General features: G+C 40.4%; 1 protein-coding gene across 1 annotated transcript in view; it reads left to right on the forward strand.

The window, feature by feature from the left end:
• Window positions 1–17,900, forward strand: part of PDLIM4 (PDZ and LIM domain 4) — a 262,578-nt gene that overhangs the window by 192,973 nt on the left and 51,705 nt on the right. The gene's annotated exons all lie outside the window — the stretch shown is intronic.

Here is a 17,900-nt window from a genome sequence, read left to right on the forward strand (position 1 = left end):
AAACCCAGCTGTGTTGCAGGACAAATATCATCGCTTCTCCAAAATGGCCACCCCAATCAGTACCAATAATAGGCCTCTTTTCAAAGAGAAAAATAAAAATATTTTTTTAGATACACTTTACAGTTCATTGTCAACTGGGGAACTGTAACACTGACTCTTTGGCGTGTCAGACATCTGCAGAGAGATCACTGCTTCCACACAGAGAGCAAGGATTCTTCTCTGTAGCCTGCTGGCAGAGGACACATTTCTATTCAAGCTTTGGATGCTTTCTAAAAAGAACAAACTGTAAGATTTTGAAAAACGTTTGTTCTGATGCACCTGCAATATATTTGGTTTATTTAAACTTGAAATTCCTTTTGACCTTAACTTCCATGTACTATTGAGGATCCAGTCTATATCATTATCAGTAAGTTTACATTGGATGTTTTAGTGTAGGAATCAACCAGAACTCCTTGTCTGCATTTGGACTGTGGGACCCCAGTTGGAAACCTGCAGACTGCACAGTGTATTTATTTATTGATTAATCACACAAGGAATTTTGCACTTACCAAAAACATTTTATTTTCTTGATTGGTAGAACAATTCACAAAAGAAACTACCACCATTAGACTTGCAGGTATCTATAAAAATTAAAGAGGTAATCTTAATATTTGAGTCACTTTTATAGAATATTATATTGGAAATATCATTATATTATACTAAAAACATGATACTGGCAAAGGAATTAAAAACCTATAATTTTAGATCTGCTACAAAATGCAACTGGCAGGGGCACTGAAAAAAGTTGTTACACAAAAGCTTAAAGGGGTTCTGCACTCAGAATAAAACATTTGCCCATTCTCTTGCCTCTAGTTAATATATTTCATAATGCCACCTGTTTTTTTTTTTGCATTTTTTTTTGCAATTACAGCCTGTAATTACCGAAATCACGCGAGATGTCGGCTGTAGCACCCGAGATCTCGCGAGATGTCGGGTGCATTAGCCGCAATGTCTCCTGGGATTACACGAACGAGATCCCAGGAGACAGTGCGGGCTTCAGCAGGAAATGACGCTGATCCCCGCAAGAGACCGCCCATCGCCGCAGGGGTTTAAAATAAACTACTAAAGATTACAAAAGGTAGGTGAATGCAAAAAAAAAACAGGTGGCATTATGAAATATATTAACTAGAGGCAAGAGAATGGGCAAATGTTTTATTCTGAGTGCAGAACCCCTTTAATAGCTCTTTACACAAGTATAACAAAATGATTTGCACACAATGGCACATACAACATAAAAGCTTTCCCTGCTCCAGGACCTCCATGTGAAGCAATTCATTCATCACTGTTCTTTACAGAATGAAATTCCCTGGGTCAAACTAGAAGATTTGCTACTAAGTGATCATAAAAATAATATTTCATCTGTTTTTTAAATCTCTGTCGGAAATAAATAGACTGGCTACAAACTTTATTCCCAAACTTTAGTCAATAGCTTGATTGTTTCCAAATGGAAAAGAAAGAAGGCATTTAAGCCCTAAAGCTTCAGCTCCAGCATAATGTCCAGAAATGCTTCTAACTGTGAGAATATAATACAGGTCAGTGACAGGTCCCACATAGGAAGATTGGTGCACGTGTTTGTCCCCCTCTTGTCTCCCAGTATAATACACCCGTGGACACCCAATGCACTGTATACAGGCATACCCCACTTTAAATTAGACAATGGGGTTTATTTACTAAAGCTGTAAAGTGCAAAATCAGACTAATTTCTGTACAGAAACCAATGAACTTCCAGGTTTTATAAACAAAGCTTAATTGAACAAGCTGGGCTTAGAAGCGCATTGGTTTTTATGCAGAACTGAGCCTTATTTTGCACGTTTCAGCTTTAGTAAATAAACCCCATTGTGTACTTAAAGGTGGGGTATGCCTGTAATGTGCACTTTTCCTTTTGTAATTCAGTTACTATTGTAGTCTTCTTTGGGGGTGGGGGTGGGGGGTTATGAGAAATGGCTCTCCTCAAACAGGATATTGCACTAAACCTGTAGGTAAATAAAAGAACCAAAACCTTTGCTTAGTGGAAGAATGACATTGATAATAAAGTTGTCAGTGCCTCTGGCCAGGGCAGGACCTCTGTAAGCCTAATCAAAGTAGTTGGAAACAGAGAAACTCCCACAACCAGTTTATAATATTAAACAATTAGCATATAGATACACACCAGTATAGAAATAATGCATTCTATATATACGAATGGATTAATAGAAGTACATACATTCAGTGTAAAAACAGATATTGTGCACATATACCCGGATATACATACTTATTTATAGAGTTCCTACCAGATGTTACTTCCTTTTATTTCCGTTTTTGGTTGTATTGGAATAGCAATATGGCAGAATCCACTCTTCCGGTCTACAGATGTTGACTTTCCTAAATACCATTTCAAAAATGGCCGATTGGATACTTCCGGTTCCGGTTTTCGGTATATATAATGAATTATACAGCGGCCAATCAGTATCCCCATGAAGAAGTCACGTGGTATGACGTAACGCGTAGGGAGTGGCCGTAGGACTTCCCGGAAGTACAGTAGGACTGGTGGAAGACGCCACGCCACCATTTTAACTTTTCTTGCTGTGTTTTTTTCTATAATATGTGAGAGTCCGATTTTACTTGTCTATTAATAAACTGCTCGTTTTATTCTCAATATACTACACCGTTGGAGCCTCCTCTTTCTCTCTCTTCCCCCCCCCCCCTCTTTTTTTGAGCTATTTTCCACGGATCATTACGTTTGGGTTATCATTACAATACATGAGCTATTAATGGCCCTCTAGTGGCCGGATATAGAAGTCATCTCCTATCTGGCACAGTAAAAGGATCCCTCTGGCGGCTGAATATGAGGAGTGAAGTGGGATATCTTCTGATTTTGTGATGAGCCTAATTTTCCTTTTTTAAGGTGAGAGTTCTGTGAGCCTTTTCTTCTGGGATTGTTTACCACCGTTTGATCATCCATTTCTCATCATTGGTGTTCATGAATATATGGACTATTTATTTATATTTACATTGATCTTTTTACACGGTTTTTTGCACATAGCAATTTCTGGACTTTATTATTTTGGCATATTTTGCGCAGGACTTTTTTTCGTTTACCTACCAGATGACTGTTGCAGGAAAGCCCCATTGCAGACCCTCCATCTGTTACCCAACTAGCCTGGTACGCAACCCTAGGTACTGACACTGTGCATGTGAGATATAAATAGAAGAGAGATACTCTATTTGTCACAAGGATTCAGCAATACACTTAACCCACTTGAGCTGCCACCTGCATACCCTTTAAGGGGTTTTACATGCTGGGAGGTGGGGCTTAAGGTCATGTGACCTCCGTGATTGGCCATCACAGAGATCACATGATTGGAAATCTCCTGATTGCAAGCACTATTGCATGAGAAGGAGGAAATAAGACAAATAGGGGGTTATTTATGAAAGGCAAATCCACTTTGCACTACAAATGCAAGCTAAAAGTGCAAAGTCCACTTGAAATTGCACTGCAAGTGCATTTGGAAGTGCACTCGCTGTAAATCTGAGTGGTAGATCTGAAATAAGGGGAAGCTGTGCTGATTTTATCATCCAATCATGTGCAAGCTAAAATTCTGTTTTTTTTTTATTCTCCTTGCATGTGCCCCTCGGATCCACAGCGACTGCACTTTCAAGTGCACTTTGCACTTGTAGTTTGCACTTGTTGTATTGCAAAATTAATTTGCCTTTTGTAAATAACCCCCATAGTGGAAGATATCTGTCTAAGGACATTGGCGGTTATTTATGAAAAGCAAATCCTCGACGACAACCCATGTGACATCAACCGATGACCCCGCCCCTTGTCCCTATATAAGTCGCCACGCAGCGCGTCCCTGGCATTGCGGCCGGAGAGAGCATCGAGTCAACATCTCCAGGCGAAGAAGGAGAAGAAGAACGGAAGGCGGCGGCGGCGACGACAGAAGACCGAGCCACCGCCTGTAAAAGAGCTATAAGAAGGCGTGGTGGCCCCGCAGAAGAACCAAAGAGGGGGACAAGACCCCCGAAGTCGGAAGAAGAGGCCGCGGCGAGGAAGACCCCCGAAGACGGAAGACCCCGGAGCTGTGCAATAAACTATTTTATCTTGTGTGTTGTGTTTTTTTGTACTTTATTTTACAGGTGAATGGGTAGGGGTCATTGTACCCCATACTCATTCACATAGGGTGGGGGGCTGGTATCCGGGGCCCCCTTATTAAAGGGGGCTCCCGGATTCCGATAAGCCCCCCGCCCGCAGACCCTGACAACCAACGGCCAGGGTTGTTGGGAAGAGGCCCTTGTTCTCATCAACATGGGGACAAGGTGCTTTGGGGTGGGGGGCCGCGTGGCCCCCCTTCCCCAAGGCATCCCCCGTGTTGAGGGCACGCGGCCTGGTACGGCTCAGGAGGGGGGGCGCTCGCTCGCCCCCCCTTTCCTGGCCGGCCGGGTAGCGTGCTCGGACAAGGGTCTGTTGTGGACCTGGGGGGACCCGCACGTCGATTTTTTTCGGCGTTGGGGTTCCCCTTTAAGTCCATACCAGGTGGCGGGGCCAGCGACGTCTCCTTCGCGGGCCCCGCCTACCTGGAGACGTGCTCGAAATGAGCGGACTTTCCTCCGCGTGCGTGGGCGAGTCCGTTCATTTCAAAAGTAGGGCGGATAGTACGGTGGACTTAGTACGCCGTATTAGTCCGCTGAAAAAGTAGCCCGTTCGGGAAAGTCCGACGGACAGTCTGGCGGTAAGTCCGCCAGACTAAGTTCGTCGGATAGTCCGCTACATGTGTACGCGGCATTAGACTTACATGCCTACAATATAAAATGCCAAATTTCCATGCAAAATAATTGTACCGCTTTCAGCATCAAAAATCTGAAATAATCATACCGCCAGGGAGGTTAAGAGTGTGTCTATATATAATATTTGCATGGGTATTTATTAAAGCATTAGGTTGTTGCCCTACATTGTTTTTTATTTTAATATTGGTATTTAATAGATGTGGGAAACACATAACAGTGGGAGCAGCAACAACACATAAGGGAAGTATATTGTGAATTGAAAACAGGTTGTGCAGAGAATTATTTAATATAAATTTCTGTTTGGTTAGCCAGGTAGTGTTTAAGATATTTGCGACTTCCAAACAATAGGACACCTCATAAGCCATTTCTTAATTGGATTCTACGAATTACCATTGCTAAACTAAAAGAATGCAAGTGTTTGTGTTTCTGTTAAATGTGCGTTAGCTAACAATTGATTGCCAGCTGAGTTGTTAAATTTAACAACTGAAATGGTATTGTTTTGTAATGTGTGACAATGTCTTTTCATCATAAAGTCATGGATGACAAATGAACACTAAATTAAGTGAAACTTTGGCAATATGAATATTTTTTATGTAATTTAGCCAGGATTTTCACTGAGTGAAAAGCAAGGCCAAAACTCTGACGGCTCGTGCAATAATCTATTGGGCTGTAGCGTATAATGTACTTTTAAGTGGGAAATGCAATAATGTGAACAGAGGGTCAACAGCAAAAGATGTTTTAAAGTAATCCTTGCTTCTGTGTATTAGGGGCCACAGGTTAGAATCTCTGTGTTGAGGTGCTATATTATATATGTAGCTGGTTTGAACATGAAACTTTGCATGATCATGAACTTATGTCTAGTCTTAGTGTATGACTTTCTGTAACTACTGGCTGAAAACTGCAATCAAGTAACCTAACTGAGATTTACACAAAGGTGTGCCATTAAATGAACAAACACCATTAATCAGAAACAGCCTGACTCCTGCGAGATCACAAAGCAAAAGTAATATTAAAAATAGGATTTAGTAAAGAACATAACTTTGGCTATTATTGGTGAGGTAAAACATATTGCATTGATTAGTCTGGAAAGTCACTTTTGAAAACACTCCCTGAATGTATTTATTTTATGTGATTTAGGTAGAATGACAGGGACTGCCATTAAAAATCATGGGGCTCTGTACAGACTACCTGAAAGACCTGGCATGCCCGAAGACACCCGCCGCTCCATATATGAGCCTGGAGGGTCCAATCGGGTTCACTTAAAAAACTGACAGAGGGACCTGATCAGTCCGCTAGTGTGAAAGGGGCCTTAGTCCACAGCTTGTTTCTGCAAAACCCATCCACCTTTTGGCTGCCACCTTCTGGAGATAACAATGCCCTGCGGTGTCACAGGACAGTCTGAGGCAGGAGCCCCAACTGCTGATCCTCCAGGCCCAGTCCTGATGCAGGAGGGCTGGCTGTAAAAGCCTATTGGTAGTTCTGGTTTTATGCTACAGTTCCAATATTTTGCTATACAACAATATCAGCTTTAATAAGCACTAAACTGTGTACATAATGTGGATGTAAAGCAAAGCCCCCAGCAAACATACTACGATAAAATTAATAAATTAGTATTCAATAAAATGAATATTCACCTTTAATCTAGAGATTTCTCCCAACAGTACTTTTTTGTCACTAGATGCCCATAGTCTACTGGTCAGCATCATTTAACCCACTTCCTCTAAACCTAGGTTGCCAATCCAGCTGTGACTGTACAGTGAATGGAGACGAAGCATTGGGATGAGCTTATCTCTCTGCCACTCTGATTTTTCTTCCTATCAGTATACTTTTTGTTAGCACATGAATGGGTTAGCTTATTATTCTGCTTCTTCCTCTAACATTCAACCCTGCTGTACAGGGACTGTAGAAGGGCGATACTGGGCTAAAACTAGGTACTTACACTGCTTGCATTTCAAAAATATCTTTAATTATGTATTAATGATTACAGAGGCACATTATATAGTTTATTTTATATCTTTCTTTTATATTCCACTGTAGGTACATTTCTACTTCTGTCTATGTAGAAAAAATTCAATGATTTTGCACAATAACCTTGTTACTAAAAGGGGTCAGTGATGACAAGTCATACGTATTTCCACCATAATCATAATCCAGTTGCAAGGATAATTGATAATCCTAGTCTTATCAGATTTAGCTATATTTTTGTAGCTATATATATATATATATATATATATATATATATATATATATATATATATATATATATTTTTTTTTTTTTTTTTTTTTTTAAATTAAATTCTTTATTTACGGATTTATATTTTTGTAGCTATATTTTTGCTAAGCTGTTCTTTAACACCAATACATATTATTATGTTTGCACGTAGGCTTTATTTTGCCATCCAGAACACATCAATTTGTGATCCATATTGTAGGTAGAGAACCATTTACAGCTATCTTAATTTCACATTGTACACCATTTAAAATATAACCCACAAAAAAGTGAGTTGCAGCTTAATCCCTTACACAAACAACCATAACTTGTTATAAACTAGCTGATGCATATGAGATCACAAAGTCTAGATACAATAGCTGACTTCACTGATGATATGCATGCCAGCTCCTGTTGGCTTTTTAAAATTAATCCTTTGAATTATTTAGGATAATGCGAGGCAGGCGTTTTTGCATGTAGCATTTTCGTAATTCAAAACATCAACATGCAGACAAGATATCTGACATCATCCTTAAGTCTGTTAATGGAAATGCAAATCGTTGTTTAATTTTGGATTCGGTCACACTTCTGTAAAATCATATGTTACTTTACAATAGGATTAAGAAGTTGTGTATACAGTTCCTGCAATGTGTAAAAAAAATCCAACAGAACAAGTCCCAAAAAAATGACAACTAAAGAGGGACTCTAGAAAAACAGCTAAATATCAATTGAAATATCTACATACTGTATACCCTTTAACCTGATAAAAGATTTTTTCATTCTGTAAAGTTAGTCTTGTTCTTGACACAGCCAGGAACATCAAATGGATAACTGGACAGGAATGATGCTGATTGTCTAATTAGGACGTTATTTTGCTGAACCAAGAAACAGGTGGTGCTTTCTTGCAAACATGGTAACATTAGTCCATGTTGTGTGTGTGTGTACACAACTCCCCCAGAAATGTAATTAGCTTTTCCCATAGCTTGGCATGAAATTGAAGCTCCCTTCCCCCTCTCCATTGCACCGTTCTTAGGCTTGTGGCAGGAAGTCTTTACATGTACATTTTTAGAATGACAGAATCTCTGTAGGGCATACAGTGAAACCTTAACAAATTAGGGTAAAATTCCATTGTGTCACCATGTTCGATGCCCCCTACATATGCAGAAGTTTAGCATCTGCATTATGTTCTGCATAATTCTTCTTGTTAGAACATAACAACTAAATTTGACTTACCTATGCATGGACATATCATATATGGGCAAGTCAGTTAAATATTTGGCAACTTGAAGTTTAGAATGCTCATACAGACCTTTTTGTTTAAAGGCTCCTCAATGGAAATATTAATTCAGATTTAAAACTCAGAAGAACTAATTTACATTTTCTTTTCTCAAAGAAAAGCTTTTATTGATTTTCCTTTTACAGTATAAAAGTAAGGGACAATCAAAGAGGTTTGTGTAAACAGGGTGCCTAGTACCACAGGCAGGGTCTATTATTCAAAGGCTGATATGAGAAAAAAGGGGGAAGGCAGGGTATAGGGTGGGAAAGGCAGGAGGACATGGTTTATAATGGGAACGAAGGTGAAAGCTGCGTAGACAAGGTGAAGTGATGATGTGATATGAGAAAGAAATAGACACAAGGCGGCAATATTTATGAAGCACTATACAACTGTATGGTTCTTCTCCTGTTGCTGGTCTGGTATCCAGATATTGAAATTAACATAATCATCTGAGGCTCAAAATAATTTGTGGGTGGTTGAAGAAGTATATAAGAACGGTAGGATGGGAGAAGAGTTAAGTTGGGGAATGGTGGAAGAAGGATACATATGCAAATTGGGTGGATGTGAAGGGGGGGGGGGGGGGGTTATAGGCTGAGGAAGCAGGTGGGTTTAAAGCGTGTGCAGATAATGGGTCATATTGACCTGACATATGTGGATTAGCATGTATTTGCAAATGTGTGCAAACAAAACCCCTGTTTATAATGTGAACTGTTAGACAGGACAATTCAGTTTGTTGCAGGCTGGTTGGTAAATTGAGCTGGGGATCTTTCTTTGTTTTTGTTTGACGTGTGTCACACTTCCATGTGCTCCTTGCTGTTAAGGCCAGTTAAAGGTTGGGGCAGTTGCCATTTGTTTGTACTCTTGCATAATTGGTTGGCTTCCAATGTCTTGGGATTATAGTTGTTGCTGTGTTCAATAAATGTTGAAGGAAAAAACATGTGGATTGTTTTATTGGAATACTGAAGTAGCAAATAAGGAATGGTACTGGTTGGGTAAATCTAGGGTACAATTGCTAAGGAGGGTATGAAAGAGTGTACTTCTAGAAAGGATGAAAGTCGGGGGCATGACCACCATATATGCAAGAGCTTGCTTGAGTCTGTTAGTATATATCGGGTATATATGAGGACATAAGGTGGCGTGTCACTGCACTATTGTACCATCTTAAGCTTATCTTATAGCTTTTTTTTATGGATATTAACATTGACTGAACTTTTAATCTTGGGAATATTCATATGTTCCTGTTTTGCTCTAGATCAGGTTTCCAAAAGTTAGAAAATGGGAGGTTTTTCAGAGAGAAGGAATGAACAAAAAGAATAGTAGCTGTTGGAGATGAAATGATAAAATGGTTCCATGGATATACATATACGTTTTTAAATGGTGTGAGTGATCAGTTAAAGAGGTTTCTGTGTTTGGCACAGTTTAGGAAGTGACGTATCTGGAAATATGTCCAGTACAGCAGTTTGCAGTTTGTTCTTATGGTATAGAGGTTGCTAGGGCCTCAGAAGACTTCTCATTTGAAGGAGTGTGCAATAAGTCCGATGTTCTGATTTAAATTCTTGTTCGAGGTCAGTGGCAGAAAGTACTGAAACCATTGGATAAGGGGAAGTCGGCTATAGCAACCATGATATCTACAGTACTTTTTTCCCAGTACTGTAGATAGTTCTGCTGTAATTCTGTAATGTGTGTCTGTAGTTGATTTTTTTAGATGATGTGTCAACGTATTTTTTTATTGCTTTTATTTTAACACAACCTTCTCATATTTATGTTATTTTATTGTGAGAAAGAACAAGAATCACAGTTTCTGATACTGTTCAAAGACCCCTCCAGCTGTAGAAAATGTTCAGTTAGCAATGAAAATATTTATTTTTCAGTTCACTAAACCCTTCATGTCCTGTGACATAATCCTAGATAGCTTGCCTAGGATTCATTTGCTATTTTCATGAGCAGCTCTGTATAGAAGAAGGGAGTAGCATTGCTATGTCTGTCCTGCTGCCTCACTTGTAATCAAAATACCAAAGTCTTGGTGGGGAGTGCAAACCTCATAATTACTGCTCGTTCTTAAATTCTGTTTTTTTCAGATAAAAAATCAACTGTCTTTACTTTCAAAATTACAGGCTCCAGTTAAGAGAAACATGATATCTCTTTCTGAATATTCTTCCAAACGCTATCTAAAATATGTAACACTATTGGAATATTCAGAATATTACAGTCGGCTCTTTATCTTTGAATGGCCATGGGTTTAGAATAAATAGTTTTACTTGGCATTTGTTGCATCTGCAATTAAAATATGTTTAAGAAATGTCAGTTGTAACACACTGATTAGGGACCCTAGCCAGCAAAAGCAGATTTACACTGGTCATAGGTATCAGTAAACTGTTAACATGCATGCACAATCTAATTTGTCATTTGTTTTAGCTCAGGAAATTAGGCAGGTGGGGGGAGTATATGCTGACTTCTCTCAGGGTAAGCTAAGATGGTCAGATAAGACTGTCTGAACATCATGATCCTTGTAGACAAGATCAGTCATTAAGTGCTGTCAGAGAGTGACTCACAAACATTTGCAGGTCATGTTATCCACAATTTTACATGTAACCTGCCCAGAAACAAAATGTGCATAAGCCATGAACCAGTTATTGCAATGAACATCAACAAATTAATTAATGTGTATTTCCACTTTTGCAGTCAGGTTTGAGAAAACCACTCTAAATGCAGAGCTGGATCTAGCCTGCCTGATGTGGGGGTGTAATACAAAATGTTAGGGGGGCAGAGGATGGGAGGTCAGCAGAGCAGAGTATAAGGTCAGCAGTGTGTTCTGCAGTGTACAGATGCCATTAGTTTGTAGGGAAGTGTACAGAGGTCAGCAGGGTACAGTGGCTATCAAGACAGAGGACAGGGACCAGAAGGACAGTGTACAGGGTTAGCAGAGAGGAGTTCAAGGGTCAGTAGGATGGAGGACAGGGGCCAGGAGTAAGTGAGTTCAGAGATTGATAGTAAGTGAAACAAAGTTCAAAGATCAGTAGTAGGTGATGCAGAGTCCCCTCTCCTTACATCAGAGTTCCTAGAGTTGCTTCCTTAACCTCCCTGGCGGTGTGATTATTTCTGATTTTAGGTTTAGCTGTACCATTATTTTGCATGGAAATTTGTCATTTTATATTGTAGGCCTGCAATTCTAAGCCCTTGTACACACGAGCGAACATTCTGACAACTAATTCGGATTTTGTCCGAAACTGTTGCATATACACGTTCGGACAAAGTTGTCGGAAACTCCGATTGTACATAACGTGATGACGTTATTTTGTTACGACGGGACTACGTTCAGGCTAGTAGCCAATAGCTTTGGTCTAGGAATTTGATCTGAGCATGCGTGGCACTTTGTCCGTCGGAGTAGGCTACACATGATCGGAGTATGTCCGATCGGAGCATTTTGTCGGAAAATTTTACAGACAGGTTGGAAAACTTGGTCCATCGGATACTCCGACAGAAACAGTCCGATGGAGACCACACACAGTCAGATTATCCAACAAAACGGTCCGATAGGACACATTCCGTCGGAATCTCCGACCGTGTGTACAAGGGCTTAGGAATAACTCATCCTGGGTATGATAGTAGTTTGAAACACAAAATCATAAATTATAATATAATAAATAACTATAAATAATTATAACAAATAATAATATAACAGTAATAAAAAATATTCAATAATGTAATAAAATCAAAAACACTGAAATTTGCTCAGTTGCAGAATTGTCGCTGTCATTAGATTTAGTTTTTGATGACGAATTTCCCCAGAAATCGCTATCGCTCAATTCTGCAAGTGATTATAATTTATTATCGCTGTTTTCTAGCTGTTCTATAACCACTTTTGGCATAAAGGGACACTTTTTGGTTGCTATGGACAATCTCCAAATTCCAGGCAGAAAAAAATGCATTTATAATATAAAACGACATGCAGGGCACTGGACAGATCACTAGGGACAAAGGGGTGTGTCAAGATTACAGTACTGTATGTGTATTGTGTGTTTTAACTTTTTTGAATTTGGCACCAATCTCCGCTGCCGTGCGTCGTAACGTCACAGGGAAGGGAGCTCAGCGGCACTCGGGCACTGTGTAAATTGAGCGGAGGACAGCTCGCACACACAGCGGGGAGGACAACGCAGGATCCAGGGGACAAGGTAAGTAACCCTCCCTGTATCCTGCAATGCGATCCCGAGTCTGGCTCGGGGTTACCGCTTATGGTACTGAAATTTCACCCTGAGCCAAACTCGGGAATACCGCCAGGGGGGTTAAGGGAGGGTCCCCAGAGGTTCCCTAGTTACCTCAGGTCCTATACTTCAGGGTCCCCCTCCTTCCTTGCCAAAAGCTCCCTCTGTTACACTAGGGTCCCAAGAGTCCCCCACTTACTTCAGGGTCCCGAAAGTCCCCCACTGACATCAGAGCTTACATAGTCCCTCTCTCCCCCTTTCATCAGTGACCCCAGAGCCCCCCAACGTCAGTGTCCATTGAGTCTCTCCCTTACATTGGGGTCCCCAGAGTTATCTCCCTTAGGCCAGGGTCCCCAGAGTCACCCTCTGTTACATTAGGGTCCTCAGAGCCCCCCTCCTTACACAGGGTCCCCAGAGTCAGTCTATTAAATCCAGGTTCCCAGAGTTTCCCTAGTTACAGAGGGTCTCCTCTCCTCCTTACTTCAAAGCCCTAGAGCTACCCCCCTTACATCAAGGTCCCCAGAGTCACCCCATTTACCTCAGGGTCTACAGAGTCCCTTTCCTTACATCAGGATCCTCAGAGCCCCCCCGTGCATCAAGGTCCTCAGAGCTACCCCACTTACATCAGGGTCCCCAAAGCCATCCCTTCCTTACATCAGGGTACCCAGAGCCCCCCTCCTTACATCAGGGTTCACAGAGCCCCCCCTCCTTACATCAGGGTTCCCAGAGCCCCCACCTTACATCAGGGTTCACAGAGCCCCCCTCCTAACATCAGGGTTCCCAGAGCCCCCACCTTACATCAGGGTTCCCAGAGCCCCCAATTTACATTAGGGTTCCTGGAGCCCTTGCCTTACATCAGGGTTCCCGGAGCTACCTCCTTACATCAGGGTCCCCAAAGTCATCCCTCTGAACATCAGGGTCTCCAGAGTCTCCATACTTTTCAGTAGGGTCCAAAGAGCTGCCCCTCACCCCCCAACATTGAATCAGTTCTCTTTTTGCATCAGAGTCCACTCTGCTCATTCATAGTGCAACCAGCATCTAGAGGGGAAAGCTGGGAGGTGGGGCGCTAGTAGCAGGTCCAGAGGAGGAAGTTACATTCTCCTTCTATAAATTATGGGGGGGGTGGAGCAAGAATGTGGGTTGGTTACTAGAACACCAGGTGGTCCTAGCAGCCAACCAAAGTTGTTTATTGCATTTACAAATGAAAGATGACAGCGGTGGGTAGCGGCAGTGAGTGGGGCATGTGTTTTAGAATGGAAACACAGGATGTTCCTTGGCTTTGGGGGCATGCACCCCCTAGATCTGGCCATGACTCTATGTTTGTTATATGTTCCCATTCACACAGCATACGTAAACTATTTTTTAAAGCTATTTTTAAATTTTAGATGTTTCTGAGGAGAAGGCATCATGGCAGATTGTAAGCATTTCCTGGACAGCATCACAGTGGGGTTGATTTACTAAAACTGGAGGCTGCAGAATCTGGTGCGGCTGTGTATGGTAGCCAATCAGCAGCAATGATGTTTTCTTTTGCCAAAATGCTTTGTGCTCCAAGGTGCCCCTCTTACTCATCTTAAAAAGTTGGGAGGTATGTGTTTTGGCAGTATGTCACCGTGGTTCATTACCACTTAGATGGGCAAGAGTTCACTAATTGCATACAGCAGAACCTTAAGTATGTTACCTTACAAAATCAAGCGTGGGACAAAATTGGATAATTTTCTACAGCATCCAGGACAAATTATTATCCCAAGCTCTTAGTTGCTTTCAGCTTTCTGGTGCATTAAATGGTGCTGATATTGCATAAATTAAAAAATAAAGGCAATTTCTTGATTTTCATAGATCACGGTGATGTTACAGATAAAGTGTCCAATTTTGTGACAGCTTGCTCCAAAGCTTGAGATGCTTACTTCTTAATCTTAAATTTTTATAGACCCATACCTTTAATATTTAAAGACAAGTAACTTTTTAAACGGCTCTCTTTGCACAGGGTTTTATGCATTTCATACAATGTACGTCTTTTCAAAGTGAGACTTGACATTTTCGAAGTGCCATGGCGTTACAAGTATGAAAAGGCATCTGGAATAAATGTCACCCTTACATATTTCTTTCCAGGGAAGGGGCAGCCCTTCCTGAGTGGTCTTTATTAATGTTCAGCTTGTTGTACTCAGAAAGCCAAGCTAGGCATGTGAATATGTAAGACTTATGTTTCTCATAACTTTATTTATGACCTTAAACTCTGATATTACTATACCAGGCTAGGATGTGGGCTACAGCAACTTTCAACTGGCTTTGATATATCCTGTTCCATTACTGTAAAAAAAAAGTTTTATATTTTCTGTAGCCAGCAGTAAAGTGAGACAAGGAAAAGCCAATAAACAGAACATTGTAAAGCTATAAGATATGGGGAAAGAACACATTACATAAATTAAGTCAACTTTGTATTCATATTATGAGTATAAAATGGAAATGTTACAAGAATGTGCTTGTTTTTTGCAGAAACCTAGAAGACTGATAGCAGAAGTTTCTTTTTCATTTTGTGTGTACCAAATGCTTTTTCAAACCATATATTGCCTTGTAAAAAGGCTTGTAGCATCAGAAATTAGAGTTGTGAGTGGGATCAATAGGTCTACCCATTACAGGATGTTTGTAGAAAACTACAGATGACATATACGAGACCAGTAACTGTGCACAAGGGCAGCAGTGGCTTTACTATGTGCGCACAGGAAAAATGTTTTTTGTCTGGAAGAAAGACAAAAGGTGTCCTCATTTGCATATCTGCACTCTTTTTCTGTTCTAGTGACAACTTTTGGATTTTCCCTCAGTAGTCACCTGGGCAAATAGACAAAATAAACTTCCATAGCAGAGACACAGATAGCAATAAAAAACTGACAGGGAATCTTGTACTTTTTAGTTCTAGTACTTTCCTACTGTGTATACAATCAAAACATTTTGGGTTTAAATTTATCTAATGTTGATTGATTCACTACCTCGGCCTGTTTACTATTTTGTAAAAATAGTACTTTCTAATGTTACTTTCTAATGCAACTCTTGGATTTCCCTTCTGTTGGTGTTCTTCAGCTCAACCCTTAGCCATGTTTCCTCTTTCCCTTAAGGCTCAACATATAATATTCCCCCTGTCTTTCCTGATATATTTTATCCCTCAGACCCCCTGAACCATTGTTTGTTACCTATTTCTAGGCTCATATTAGTTTATCATTAATGTGGAGTGAGATCTCCAGAATGGAGCACAGGAGATGATTCACTAAAACTGCATGCAAAATCTGGTGCAGCTCTACACATAAACCATTTAATTTGACTTGTGGTTGCAATTTAGAGTGTATTTATCACCACCATTGAGGAAGACTCTGTATAGCTAGGTGTTAGAATGAGCAAATTGCATCAGGTCCTGCAGATGCATCAATCCTAAACACTAGAGATAAACACCGCTTTGGTTCGCAGCAGAACTCCCGAACAGGAGAAAAGTTCTGCCCCAAACAGTTAACTCAATTGAAGTCTATGGGAGCCGAACATCAGAAATCAAGGCTTATGTGCAAGTAATTGGCCATAAAAGGGGTCTGGGGGTCTGGGTACTGCCCTGGGGAACATGTATCAATGCAAAAAATAAGAAATAAAACAATTGTTTTTTCAGGAGCAGGGATTTTAATGATACTTAAAGTGCAACAATAAAAAAAAATCCTTTAAATATAGTGCCTGGGGGGTACCCTTAGTGCCCTTAAATCTGAAAAAATTGCGGGTAAGAATAAATTGAAATAGTTCTAAAATTAATTCACAATAGTCACAACGATGATGGTCCTGTTCCCGTAGGAAGGTATGGGCCATCCCAATGCCCTGCTTGTGAGGAATGCTAGAGTAAAGCGCCTCAACATCCAGTGTCACAAGCAGGGCATCGGGAGGGACAACCATACCCTCAATGTGTTTTAAGAGATCAAGCGTATCCTTGGTATAGGAGGGTAATCCCAAAACATGTGGCATAAGGATAGAGTCAACAAGTCGACTAGCGTTTTCCATCAATGATCCAATACTGGACACAATCAGTCTATCCGGGGGCATAATTGAATGTTTGTGTACTTTTGGTAAAGTGTAGAAAGTAGCCTCCCTAGGGTTGCGAATATTCAAATAGTTATACAGATCTTGATCAATAAAGCCTTTCTGATGGGCAGAGCCAATGATGGACAGGTATTCATTCTTAAATTTGGCAGTATGGGTCACCGGAATACGTGAATACCATTATTCATTACATGAAATATTCATGACCATCTTTTCATAATTAGATTTGGGCATGAGGACAATGTTACCGCCTTTATCAGCTGCCTTGATCTCAAGATCAGATTGATCCTTTAGATGCCGAATAGCCTGTGGCTGGGATTGTGTAAGATTGTTGGGTCTATGGGTTATAGTCAAACGTTTGATGTCATTAACTGTGCCCATCAAAAAACAGAACCCCATTAAAATGCTATATTTTTTATACTTTGTATATCTAGTTTGTTTCATTTTATTGTTTGTTTTTCCATTTAGTTAGTCCCTCTTTAGATGCTCCTGAAGAAGCGCAAGCCGCGCAAAATGTAAAGCCTAGGATATGTTATTTAGTCAACTCTGCTACTCAGCCTTATTTCTGGATCTAATTATCATGGAATGATTGTTCTTCACTTCCAAGTTTTTACATGTTTTTCCAATGGCTTTGTACAGTATGAATTGTATAACTCTTTTGTACTGACTTTTCAAATGTGGATAATTTTAATGTATTTTTTCCATATGTATTAATAAACTTTTTATATAATTACTACCTATTGAGTTGTGCCTAAAAAGTCCAAGCCTTCCATTCCAAATTTCTTGTCTCAAATAATTAGGACGTGGCACTGTTCATTTTAGAAATATCCACAGGACCACTCTGTGTTGATACAATCAATATTGTTCAAAATGTTTATTTTGTTTTGGATGGATTGGAAAAGGGTTAGCAACTCTGTAAAATTTGTATTTTTATCTGTGCCTCCACTGAGAGATTCATCCTTTCCATTTGTCCTAGCAACCATTTGTACCAGGACTGAAAGAGAGGGAAAATCTAAATTTTGAGTTGCAACCAGAATAGAATTTGAAAGGACATCTTTCAATTTCAATTTCTGGTGTTACAAATGTCTAATGCTGCGTACACACAATCGGACTTTTCAACGGACTAGGTCTGGTGGACCGGAATCCGTCGGACAATTAGATCGTGTATGGGCTCCAGCAGACTTTTCTTTCCCAAAAATCCGACGGACCTAGAATTAAAACATGTTTCAAATCTTTCTGATGGACTCCAGTCCGGTCAAAAAATCCAGTCGTCTGTGTGCTAGTCCGACGGACTAAAACCGACACTAGGGCAGCTATTGGCTACAGGCTATGAACTTCCTTA

The sequence above is a fragment of the Lithobates pipiens genome, unplaced genomic scaffold (genome assembly GCF_037356315.1).
Source record: "Lithobates pipiens isolate NorthernLeopardFrog02 unplaced genomic scaffold, aLitPip1_a1.2 Scaffold_8, whole genome shotgun sequence".
NCBI lineage: Eukaryota > Metazoa > Chordata > Amphibia > Anura > Ranidae > Lithobates > Lithobates pipiens.